The sequence below is a fragment of the Panulirus ornatus genome, chromosome 39 (genome assembly GCF_036320965.1).
Source record: "Panulirus ornatus isolate Po-2019 chromosome 39, ASM3632096v1, whole genome shotgun sequence".
Lineage (NCBI taxonomy): Eukaryota > Metazoa > Arthropoda > Malacostraca > Decapoda > Palinuridae > Panulirus > Panulirus ornatus.
Window position 1 is genome coordinate 7,323,535 of NC_092262.1, and position 13,770 is coordinate 7,337,304.

Consider the following 13,770-nt stretch of genomic DNA (forward strand, 5'->3'; position numbering starts at 1 on the left):
TTCAGTGATATTGACCACACTATTTGGAAATCTTGGGTGTATTTTTATAGCTAGAATACTTGTAAATATTGTACAGTTTATATTATTGTATAGTCCACACAGCACTTTAGGAATAATTTTTGGAGCAAATGTATAAAGTGATTTATTGCTAATTGTTTAGATTACAGCAAGTAAATGTATTTAAATATAATTTTTTATGTACATAAATTTTACCATGCCACATCTCTGCTGTGACACCAGGACTCAGGTTACGATGGGGCTACATTCCTGGACCCCTTTCTCAACTCGATCATAACTCAAATGTCCATACCAGTTTTGTGGGGGAGGGGGGTTGTATTTCTGACCAAAAATATTCTCAATCTAAATCATGGGTATGGACTGTAATGTACCTGTAGTGGCTTAATTTCTGTATACAGTACCACACTCTCATGATGTTATTTAGTGAAAACTTGCCAAAAAAGTTGCTGTACTGGAACATAATGATGAGGACTTTAGATGTTGTTAGAGGGGAATGGGGTGGAGTTAAGGGTTACGTAAAGGAAAAGGGAGGGATGCAGTTTTTCATCACCCCCTGAATTATTTTGATTCAAGGATTTTGCCATTTCTCTTAATTCAGACTATATTCTGTAATTACCATATTGTGTTTATAAGGATATATATATATATATATATATATATATATATATATATATATTATGAATATAAAGAGAAGGAATGAGTGAGACCCACACTTTATTTGTAGAAAATAGTCTAAGACATTGATAATCTTGTCACTCATACAAATTCACCATTTCCCATGTTGAGATAGCTTCAGGCAAAGACAAAGAGCCACCTTTGCTCAATTTCCCATTTTATTGAGATAGTGCCAGAAAAAGACAAAGATCCACATTTGCTCACATTGTGTTGAAAAAATAAAGGTATATATTTATTATCTTCTAATATGTTGCAAGTCAAGATATAGTTTGAAATGTTGAACAGTACTCCAATTCTTGATTGACGTATGTCTAAAGTGTTGCAACTCAGTCCTGGTGTACAGCATTTTTACTAGTTTGTTTTATCATTGATTAAATACAGCATGGGACAAGTATAAGTGGAAGCAGCTGCAGAATAATTATCTGAAATTTTGTTACAAGTATGTTTCCACTTTAAAAAAGGGAGACTGGTGCTTAGACTATCTATATATGTACTAAGTAATTCTGTTGGATGGGAAAATTTGTATAGTGGTGCATATTTCTGATATTTTAACTCTTACAGCAATGTTTAAGTTAAAAAAAAAAAAAATGCACATGAGGAAGAAAGATCTGGATTAAAATGTATTGATTTCAGGCTGTAAATTGTTATTGTGACAGACCACTTGGCAGGAAGAAAATTGGGTTTACAAGCAGACAGATGTAAAAGTGATGAGGCACTGCAAAATATGATTCATAGGCAGTTGCAAATTATGGATATTTGTATATGAAGTAGGCAAAAAAAATGGTAATAGCACTTATGTAACTAGCTAACAGAAAGAATAAGACAGGTTAATACTGAGACTGCTCGATTGGCACTTTATTTTGGAGCTTTCTCAAATGGTTTAGGTTTGATTTTTTTTTTTTTTTTTTTTTTTTTCCAAAAGAAGGAACAGAGAAGAGGGCCAGGTGAGGATATTCCCTCAAATACCCAGTCCTCTGTTCTTAACGCTACCTCACTATCGTGGGAAATGGCGAATAATATGAAAGAAAAATATGTGATGTGTAATAAGTTTGGAAATTGAAGATATGTGATGTGTAATAAGTTTGGAAATTGAATATTTAGACTTTGACAAAATTTAATTATTTTGCAGGATCCTTTCTGCTTAGGATTCAGAAAATGGTTTCTTTATATGCCTTTAAATTATGGAAAAATTTGAGATTAGTATACCTTTTGTCTGTTTTATTGATTATACTTCGTCGCTGTCTCCCTCATTAGCGAGGTCTTGCAAGGAAATGGACGAAAGAATGGCCCAACCCACCCACATATGTATATACATGCACATCCACACGCACATATACATACATATACATTTCAACATATACCTATATATACATACACAGACATGTACATATATTACATAAATACACATGTACACAATTCATACTTGCTGCCTTTATTCATTTCTGTTGCCACCCCTTCACGCTCGAAATGAGACACACAAGCACACCACGCATGCGAGGTAGTGCTAGGAAAAGACAACAAAGGCCACATTCGATGACACTTGGTCTCAAGCTGTCATTTATGATGCACTGAAACCAAAGCTCCCTATCCATATCCAGGCCCCACAAAACTTTCCATGATTTACCCCAGACGCTTCACATTCACTGGTTCAATCCATTGACATTATGTCGACCCCGGTATACCACATCGTTTCAATTCACTCTATTCCTTGCATACCTTTCACACACCTGCATGTTCAGGCTCCAATCACTCAAAATTTTTTTCACTCCATCCCTCCACCCCCAATTTGGTCTCCCACTTCTCCTCGTTCCCTACACCTCTGACACGTGCATCCTTTTTGTCAATCTTTTCTCACTCGTGACCAAACCATTTCAATACACCCTCTTCTGCTCTCTCAACTACTATTTTTATTACCACACATCTCTTACTATCTCATTACCTACTCGATCAAAGCACCTCACACCACATTGTCCTCAAACATCTCATTTTCAGCACATGCACCCTCCTCCACACAACCCTATCTATAGCCCATGCCTCACAGCCATATAACATTGTTGGAACCACTATTCCTTCAAACATACCCATTTTTGCTTTCCTAGATAATGTTCTCGCCTTGCACACATTCTTCAACGCTCCCAGAACCTTCGCCACCTCCCCCACCCTGTGCCTCGCTTCTGCTTCCATGGTTTCAACCACTGCCAAATCCACTCCCAGATATCTAAAACACTTCACTTCCTCCAGTTTTTCTTCATTCAGACTTGCCTCCCAATGACTTGTCCCTCATCCCTACTGTACCTAATAACCTTGCTCTTATTCACATTTACTCTCTGCTTTCTTCTTTTACACACTTTACCAAACTGTCACCAGCTTCTGCAGTTTCTCGCCTGAATCGGCCGCCAGCGCTGTATCATCAGTGAACAACAACTGACTCGCTTCCCAAGTTCTCTCATCCACAACAGACTGCATACTTGCCCCTCTCTCCAAAACTCTTGCATTTGCCTCCCTAACAGCCCCTTCCATTAACAGATTAAACAACCATATATATGTATATATATATATATATATATATATATATATATATAATTTTTTTTTTTTTTTTTTTTTTTTATACTTTGCCGCTGTCTCCCGCGTTTGCGAGGTAGCGCAAGGAAACACACGAAAGAAATGGCCCAACCCGCCCCCATACACATGTCTATACATACGTCCACACACGCAAATATACGTACCTACACAGCTTTCCATGGTTTACCCCAGACGCTTCACGTACCCTGATTCAATTCACTGACAGCACGCCAACCCCAGTATACCACATCGATCCAATTCACTCTATTCCTTGCCCTCCTTTCACCCTCCTGCATGTTCAGGCCCCGATCACACAAAATCTTTTTCACTCCATCTTTCCACCTCCAATTTGGTCTCCCACTTCTCCTCATTCCCTCCACCTCCGACACATATATCCTCTTGGTCAATCTTTCCTCACTCATTCTCTCCATGTGCCCAAACCATTTCAAAACACCCTCTTCTGCTCTCTCAACCACGCTCTTTTTATTTCCACACATCTCTTACCGATACGTTACTTGCTCGATCAAACCACCTCACACCACACATTGTCCTCAAACATCTCATTTCCAGCACATCCATCCTCCTGCGCACAACTCTATCCATAGCCCACGCCTCGCAACCATACAACATTGTTGGAACCAATATATATATATATATATATATATCTTTCTTTTTCTTTCGTACTATTCACCATTTCCCACATTAGCGAGGTAGCGTTAAGAACAGAGGACTGGGCCTTTGAGGAAATATCCTCACCTGGCCCCCTTCTCTGTTCCTTCTTTTGGAAAATTAAAAGAAAATGAAAGGGGAGGATTTCCAGCCCCCCGCTCCCTTCCCTTTTAGTCGCCTTCTGCGACACGCAGGGAATACGTGGGAAGTATTCTTTCTCCCCTATCCCCAGGGATATATATATATATATATATATATGTATATATATATATATATATCCCTGGGGATAGGGGAGAAAGAATACTTCCCACGTATTCCCTGCGTGTCGCAGAAGGCGACTAAAAGGGAAGGGAGCTGTAATATATATTTCTTAGCCGGTTTCCCACGTTAGCAAGTTATCGCAAGGAAACAGAAGAAAGAATGGCCCAAACCGCCAAATATACATGTATATACATAAATGCCCACACATACACATCTATAACTATACATTTCAATGTATACATGCATATACATGACGTATGCACATGTACATATTCATACTTGCTGCCTTTATCCATTCCCACCGCCACCCTGCCTCGCATGAAAAACATGGGCTATAGATAGGGTTGTGCGGAGGGGGGTGGATGTGTTGGAAATGAGATGTTTGAGGACAATATGTGGTGCGAGGTGGTTTGATCGTGTAAGTAATGAAAGATTAAGAGATGTGTGGTTATAAAAACTGTGGTTGAGAGAGCAGAAGAGGGTGTATTGAAATGGTTTGGTCACATGGAGAGAATGAGTGAAGAAACTTTGACAAAAAGGTGGAGGGAACGAAGAGAAGTGGGAGACCAAATAGGAGGTGGAAGGATGGAATGAAAAAGATTTTGGGATTGGGGCCTGAACATGCAGGAAGGTGAAAGTCATGTAAGGAATAGAGTGAATTGGAACAATGTGGGATACCGGGGTCGACGTGCTGTCAGTGGATTGAACCAGGGCATGTGAAGCATCTGGGATAAACCATGGAAAGTTTTGTGGGGCCTGGATGTGGAAAGAGAACTGTGGTTTTGGTGCATTACACATGACAGCTAGAGACTGAGTGTGAACGAATGTGGCCCTTGTTGTCTTTCCCTAGCACTACCTCACACGCACATGGGGGAGGGGGGGGTGTCATTTCATGTGGGGTGGGAGTGGGAATGGATGAAGGCAGCATGTATGATTATGTACACGTGTATATATGTATATGTCTGTGTATGTATACGTTGAAATGTATAGGTATGTATATGTGCGTGTGTGGGCATTTATGTATATACATGTATATGTGGTGGGTTGGGCCATTCTTTTGCCCGTTTCCTTGCGCTATCTTGTTAATGAGGGAGACAGCATCAAAGTATAATATACATAAAATATATGTATGTATATTCCTTTGTCCCCCCTTGGACTTGTAGGAGTATATTTGATCGCTCAAAATTGTGATCCTCTCCAATATATATATGTATCTTGAGATTTTTTTCTTTGGGAACTTCCTCAAGAGGGTGGCCACAGCAAAAGTCTCCATAACTGTTGAATTCCATTGCTGCTTAGCATTTAGTGCCTCACCCTTAGAGGGCAACTCTAGTACAATATTTCAGAGGCTGCAGCCTAATGTTCCTACCAAGCACTACAATTCCTGCCTAATGTTCCAAACTCCTACTAAACTCCAGCTAAACTTTTGGAAAATAAAAAAAATTTTTGGAATGTAAGATTCAGAAAGAGTGCTCTTCCATGAGGTCTGTTAGGAGTAAATTTATGTTCATGGACTTCCGTGGTGTTTTTTTTTTTTTTTTTGTCACATGGAGAGAATGACTGAGGAAAGATTGACCAAGAGGATATGTGTGTCAGAGGTGGAGGGAACGAGGAGAAGTGGGAGACCAAATTGGAGGTGGAAGAATGGATTGAAAAAGATTTTGAGTGATCGGGGCCTGAACATACAGGAGGGTGAAAGGCGTGCAAGGAATAGAGTGAATTGGAACGATGTGGTATACTGGGGTCAATGTGCTGTCATTGGATTGAATCAGGGCATGTGAAGTATCTGGGGTGGGTCCCGAATGTGGAAAGGAGGCTGTGGTTTTGATGCATTACAACTCTATCCATAGCCCATGCCTTGCAACCATGTAACATTGTTGGAACCACTATTCCTTCAAACATACCCATTTTTGCTTTCCGAGATAATGTTCTTGACTTCCAAACATTCTTCAAGGCTCCTAAAATTTTTGCCCCCTCCCCCACCCTATGATTATATATTGGATGTTAATGTGCTGAGAGGTGCAACTGGAGGGATGTCTGATCATTATCTTGTGGAGGCTAAGGTGAAGATTTGTATGGGTTTTCAGAAAAAAAGAGTGACTGTTGGGGTGAAGAGGGTGGTGAGAGTAAGTGAGCTTGGGAAGGAGACTTGTGTGAGGAAGTACCAGGAGAGACTGAGTACAGAATGGAAAAAGGTGAGAACAATGGAAGTAAGGGGAGTGGGGGAGGAATGGGATGTATTTAGGGAATCGGTGATGGATTGCGCAAAAGATGTTTGTGGCATGAGAAGAGTGGGAGGTGGGTTGATTAGAAAGGGTAGTGAGTGGTGGGATGAAGAAGTAAGAGTATTAGTGAAAGAGAAGAGAGAGGCATTTCGACGATTTTTGCAGGGAAAAAATGCAGTTGAGTGGGAGACGTATAAAAGAAAGAGACAGGAGGTCAAGAGAAAGGTGCAAGAGGTGAAAAAAAGGGCAAATGAGAGTTGGGGTGAGAGAGTATCATTAAATTTTAGGGAGAATAAAAAGATGTTCTGGAAGGAGGTAAATAAAGTGCGTAAGACAAGGGAGCAAATGGGAACTTCAGTGAAGGGCGCAAATGGGGAGGTGATAACAAGTAGTGGTGATGTGAGAAGGAGATGGAGTGAGTATTTTGAAGGTTTGTTGAATGTGTTTGATGATAGAGTGGCAGATATAGGGTGTTTTGGTCGAGGTGGTGTGCAAAGTGAGAGGGTTAGGGAAAATGATTTGGTAAACAGAGAAGAGGTAGTAAAAGCTTTGCGGAAGATGAAAGCCGGCAAGGCAGCAGGTTTGGATGGTATTGCAGTGGAATTTATTAAAAAAGGGGGTGACTGTATTGTTGACTGGTTGGTAAGGTTATTTAATGTATGTATGACTCACGGTGAGGTGCCTGAGGATTGGTGGAATGCGTGCATAGTGCCATTGTACAAAGGCAAAGGGGATAAGAGTGAGTGCTCAAATTACAGAGGTATAAGTTTGTTGAGTATTCCTGGTAAATTATATGGGAGGGTATTGATTGAGAGGGTGAAAGCATGTACAGAGCATCAGATTGGGGAAGAGCAGTGTGGTTTCAGAAGTGGTAGAGGATGTGTGGATCAGGTGTTTGCTTTGAAGAATGTATGTGAGAAATACTTAGAAAAGCAAATGGATTTGTATGTAGCATTTATGGATCTGGAGAAGGCATATGATAGAGTTGATAGAGATGCTCTGTGGAAGGTATTAAGAATATATGGTGTGGGAGGAAAGTTGTTAGAAGCAGTGAAAAGTTTTTATCGAGGATGTAAGGCATGTGTACGTGTAGGAAGAGAGGAAAGTGATTGGTTCTCAGTGAATGTAGGTTTGCGGCAGGGGTGTGTGATGTCTCCATGGTTGTTTAATTTGTTTATGGATGGGGTTGTTAGGGAGGTGAATGCAAGAGTTTTGGAAAGAGGGGCAAGTATGAAGTCTGTTGGGGATGAGAGAGCTTGGGAAGTGAGTCAGTTGTTGTTCGCTGATGATACAGCGCTGGTGGCTGATTCATGTGAGAAACTGCAGAAGCTGGTGACTGAGTTTGGTAAAGTGTGTGAAAGAAGAAAGTTAAGAGTAAATGTGAATAAGAGCAAGGTTATTAGGTACAGTAGGGTTGAGGGTCAAGTCAATTGGGAGGTGAGTTTGAATGGAGAAAAACTGGAGGAAGTGAAGTGTTTTAGATATCTGGGAGTGGATCTGGCAGCGGATGGAAGCGGAAGTGGATCATAGGGTGGGGGAGGGGGCGAAAATTCTGGGAGCCTTGAAGAATGTGTGGAAGTCGAGAACATTATCTCGGAAAGCAAAAATGAGTATGTTTGAAGGAATAGTGGTTCCAACAATGTTGTATGGTTGCGAGGCGTGGGCTATGGATAGAGTTGTGCGCAGGAGGATGGATGTGCTGGAAATGAGATGTTTGAGGACAATGTGTGGTGTGAGGTGGTTTGATCGAGTAAGTAACGTAAGGGTAAGAGAGATGTGTGGAAATAAAAAGAGCGTGGTTGAGAGAGCAGAAGAGGGTGTTTTGAAATGGTTTGGGCACATGGAGAGAATGAGTGAGGAAAGATTGACCAAGAGGATATATGTGTCGGAGGTGGAGGGAACGAGGAGAAGAGGGAGACCAAATTGGAGGTGGAAAGATGGAGTGAAAAAGATTTTGTGTGATCGGGGCCTGAACATGCAGGAGGGTGAAAGGAGGGTAAGGAATAGAGTGAATTGGATCGATGTGGTATACCGGGGTGACGTGCTGTCAGTGGATTGAATCGGGGCATGTGAAGCGTCTGGGGTAAACCATGGAAAGCCGTGTAGGTATGTATATTTGCGTGTGTGGACGTATGTATATACATGTGTATGGGGGTGGGTTGGGCCATTTCTTTCGTCTGTTTCCTTGCGCTACCTCGCAAACGCGGGAGACAGAAAAAAAAAAAAAATATATAATCAGTTACTCATACATACACACTTAAATATTCATATTCCCTTACCTCCATCCATTCCTGGTGCCACCCCACCCCACAGGAAACAGCATTGCCACTCCATGTCACCAAGGTAGCGGCAGGAAAATGAACAATAAAGGCTACAATCATGCACACTCGGTCTTTAGCTGTCATGTGTAATGCACTGAATTCACAACTCCCTATCCAAATGCAGGCCCCAGAGACCTTTCCAAGGTTTACCTCAGATGTTTCGCATGCCCTGATTAGAGACTTGGTTGTCCGTGCTGTCTCGCCTGAATTTAAAAAAATAGAGTTGGTAAGGTTAGGAGTATTGATTTAAAGAATTTACACTTGTAGCACGGTTAATGAAGAAACACATTGCTAGAGTTGCTATTTTCTAGTGTACTGTTAAGGATAAGGCATTGAAAGGCAAAGAAGCAAAATTGCAGTTCACCATTTATTGAGACCTGCCATGGCCACCCCTTTGAAGGCATTACAGGTAGATTAATGGAGGAGACAGCTGAAAAAGTACTAGTGCTTTTAGTAAGTGGTGAGCAAAAGAAATTTTTTTTTCTTATACAAGTCTTGGCAAAATGATTTATGTAAGGTGGCTTTAGAAAGTACACAAACTTCATGTTTCTGGAATGGAAATTTTTCAGAGGGTGATTTTTTTTTTTTTTTAGTTCTGAATTGAAATAACTATCATCTTTACAGATATGATTACAAAAGAATGTACTGCAAAGATGTTTCATAATTTGTTAAATGCTTATTGATATTTGTATTTTTGTGAATGTAATGTTTTGTTTAGCAGTTGATTTTTGCATAATAGGGTTTTGTTTTTAAATTCAAATTAATGCTCTGTGATTGGTTGCCTGTTTCCTCGTAAACTTTATGGATTATGGTATGTACAAATGTAATTTTTTTTTTTATGTAACTTTTTTCCCACTTTTGCAAGGCAGTGCTAGGAACAGATGAAGAAAGGCCACATTCACTCAAAACCATTTTCTGGCTGTAATGTGTAATACACCAAAACCCCTTTCTTTCCACAACCAGGCAACACAGATCTTTCCGTGGTATCCTCTGGCTGTTTCATATACCCTGGTTCAGTGCATTGATGGCACTTTGATCCCTGTATACCAAAATGCTTCCAATCACTCTCCCCCATGCATACCTTTCATACATGCTGACAACCCAGTCATTGAATATATTTTTCACTCCATCCTTCCATCTACCCCTAAATATCTTGCATTCCTTATCCACTACCCTGTCTTTGTTTACTTGAGATCACACTTTGCCACTCTACACTCATTGTCTCCTTGTACTTCACAGTAATAGTGATCAAGTGGGAGCCTGGGGCTGGAAATCCTCCCTTCTAGTTTTAACTTTTCCAAAAGAAGGAAAAGGGGGGCCAAGTGAGGACTTTCCATCTAAGGCTCAGTCCTCTGATCTTAATGTTACCATACTAAGGTGTGGTAGCACCAGGAATAGATGAAGGCAAACAAGGATGAATATGTACACATTTATATGTTATGTATGTGTAAGGGTGTTTTTTTAATTTTCCAGAAGAAGGAACAGAGAAGGGGGCCAGATGAGGATATATATATATATATATATATATATATATATATATATATATATATATATATATATATTTCTTTTTTTCTTTCAAACTATTCGCCATTTCCCGCGTTAGCGAGGTAGCGTTAAGAACAGAGAACTGGGCCATTGAGGGAATATCCTCACCTGGCCCCCTTCTCCGTTCCTTCTTTTGGAAAATTAAAAAAAAAAATTGAGAGGGGAGGATTTCCAGCCCCCCGCTCCCTTCCCTTTTAGTCGCCTTCTACGACATGCAGGGAATACGTGGGAAGTATTCTTTCTCCCCTATCCCCAGGGATAATATATATATATATATATATATATATATATATATATATATATATATATATATATATATATATATATTTTTTTCATAATATTCGCCATTTCCCGCGATAGCGAGGTAGCGTTAAGAACAGAGGACTGGGCCTTTGAGGGAATATCCTCACCTGGCCCTCTTCTCTGTTCCTTCTTTTGGAAAATTAAAAAAAAAAGAGAGGGGAGGATTTCCAGCCCCCCGCTCCCTTCCCTTTTAGTCGCCTTCTACGACACGCAGGGAATACGTGGGAAGTATTCTTTCTCCCCTATCCCCAGGGAAAATATATATATATATATATATATATATATATATATATATATGTATATATATATATACACACACGTCTACACACGCAAATATACATACCTATACATCTCAACATATACATACACACACAGACATATACATGTATACACATGTGCATAATTCATACTGTCTGCCCTTATTCATTCCCGTTGCCACCCCACCACACATGAAATGAAAACCCCCTCCCCCCCACGTGTGCACGAGGTAGCGCTAGGAAAAGACAACAAAGCCCACATTTGTTCACACTCAGTCTCTAGCTGTCATGTATAATGCTCCGAAACCACAGCTCCCTTTCCACATCCAGGCTCCACAAAACTTTCCATGGTTTACCCCAGATGCTTCACATGCCCTGGTTCAATCTATTGACAGTATGTCGACCCCGGTATACCACATCGTTCCAATTCCCTCTATTCCTTGCACACCTTTCACCCTCCTGCATGTTCAGGCCCCGATCATTCAAAATCCTTTTCACTCCATCTTTCCACCTCCAATTTGGTCTCCCGCTTCTCGTTCCCTCCACCTCTGACACATATATCCTCTTTGTCAGTCTTTCCTCACTCATTCTCTCGCTTATGTGACCAAACCATTTCAAAATACCCTCTTCTGCTCTCTCAACAACACTTTTTATTACCACACATCTCTCTTACCCTATTATTACTTACTCGATCAAACCACCTCACACCACATATTGTCCTCAAACATCTCATTTCCAGCACATCCACCCTCCTCTGCACAACTCTATCTATAGCCTATGCCTTGCAACCATATAACATTGTTGGAACCACTATTCATTCACACATAACCATTTTTGCTTTCCAAGGTAACGCTTTCGACTTCCACACGTTTTTCAACGCTCCCAGAACTTTTGTACCCTCCCCCACCCTATGATTCTCTTCTGCTTCCATGGTTCCATCTGTTGCCAAATCCACTCCCAGATATCTAAAACACTTCACTTCCTCCAGTTTTTCTCCATTCACACTTGCCTCCCAATTGACTTGTCCCTCAATCCTGCTGTACCTAATAACCTAATAAATACTCTCAGCTTTCTTCTTTCTCACACTTTTCCAAACTGTCACCAGCTTCTGCAGTTTCTCACTCGAATCAGCCACCAGCGCTGTATCTACAGCGAACAACAACTGACTCACTTCCCAAGCCCTCTCATCCACAACAGACTGCATATTTACCCCTCTTTCCAAAACTTTTGCATTCACCTCCCTAACAACCCCGTCCATAAACAAAGTAAACAACCATGGAGACATCACGCACCCCTGCCACAAACCAACATTGACTGAGAACCAATCGCTTTCCTCTCTTCCTACACGTACATATGCCTTACATCCTCGATAAAACCTTTTCACTGCTTCTAACTTGCCTCCCACACCATATATTATTAATACCTTCCACAGAGCATCTCTATCAAATGCCTTCTCCAGATCCATAAATGCTACAAGCAAATCCATTTACTTTTCTAAGTATTTCTCACATACATTTTTCAAAGCAAACACCTGATCCACACATCCTCTACCACTTCTGAAACCACACTGCTCTTCCCCAATCTGATGCTCTGCACATGCCTTCATACTCTCAATCATTACCCTCCCATATAATTTCCCAGGAATACTCAACAAACATACCTCTGTAATTTGAGTACTCACTCTTATCCCCTTTGTACAATGGCACTATGCAAGCATTCCGCCAGTCCTCGGGCACCTCATCATGAATCATACATACATTATAATAATGATATTTTTTTTTTTTTTTTTTTGCCGCTGTCTCCCGCATTTGCGAGGTAGCGCAAGGAAACAGACTAAAGAAATGGCCCAACCCACCCCCATACACATGTATATACATACCTACACAGCTTTCCATGGTTTACCCCAGACGCTTCACATGCCCTGATTCAATCCACTGACAGCACGTCAACCCCGGTATACCACATCGATCCAATTCACTCTATTCCTTGCCCTCCTTTCACCCTCCTGCATGTTCAGGCCCTGATCACACAAAATCTTTTTCACTCCATCTTTCCACCTCCAATTTGGTCTCCCACTTCTCCTCGTTCCCTCCACCTCCGACACATATATCCTCTTGGTCAATCTTTCCTCACTCATTCTCTCCATGTGCCCAAACCATTTCAAAACACCCTCTTCTACTCTCTCAACCACGCTCTTTTTATTTCCACACATCTCTCTTACCCTTACGTTACTTACTCGATCAAACCACCTCACACCACACATTGTCCTCAAACATCTCATTTCCAGCACATCCATCCTCCTGCGCACAACTCTATCCATAGCCCACGCCTCGCAACCATACAACATTGTTGGAACCACTATTCCTTCAAACATACCCATTTTTGCTTTCCGAGATAATGTTCTCGACTTCCACACATTCTTCAATGCTCCCAGGATTTTCACCCCCTCCCCCACCCTATGATCCACTTCTGCTTCCATGGTTCCATCCGCTGCCAGATCCACTCCCAGATATCTAAAACACTTTACTTCCTCCAGTTTTTCTTCATTCAAACTTACCTCCCAATTGACTTGACCCTCAACCCTTATTCACATTTACTCTTAACTTTCCTCTTTCACACACTTTACCAAACTCAGTCACCAGCTTCTGCAGTTTCTCAAATGAATCACCCACCAGCGCTGTATCATCAGCGAACAACTGACTCGCTTCCCAAGCTCTCTCATCCCCAACAGACTTCATACTTGCCCCTCTTTCCAAAACTCTTGCATTCACCTCCCTAACAACCTCATCCATAAACAAATTAAACAACCATGGAGACATCACACACCCCTGCCGCAAACCTACATTCACTGAGAACCAATCACTTTCCTCTCTTCCTACACGTGCACATGCCTTACATCCTCAATAATAACTTTTCACTGCTTCTAACAACTTG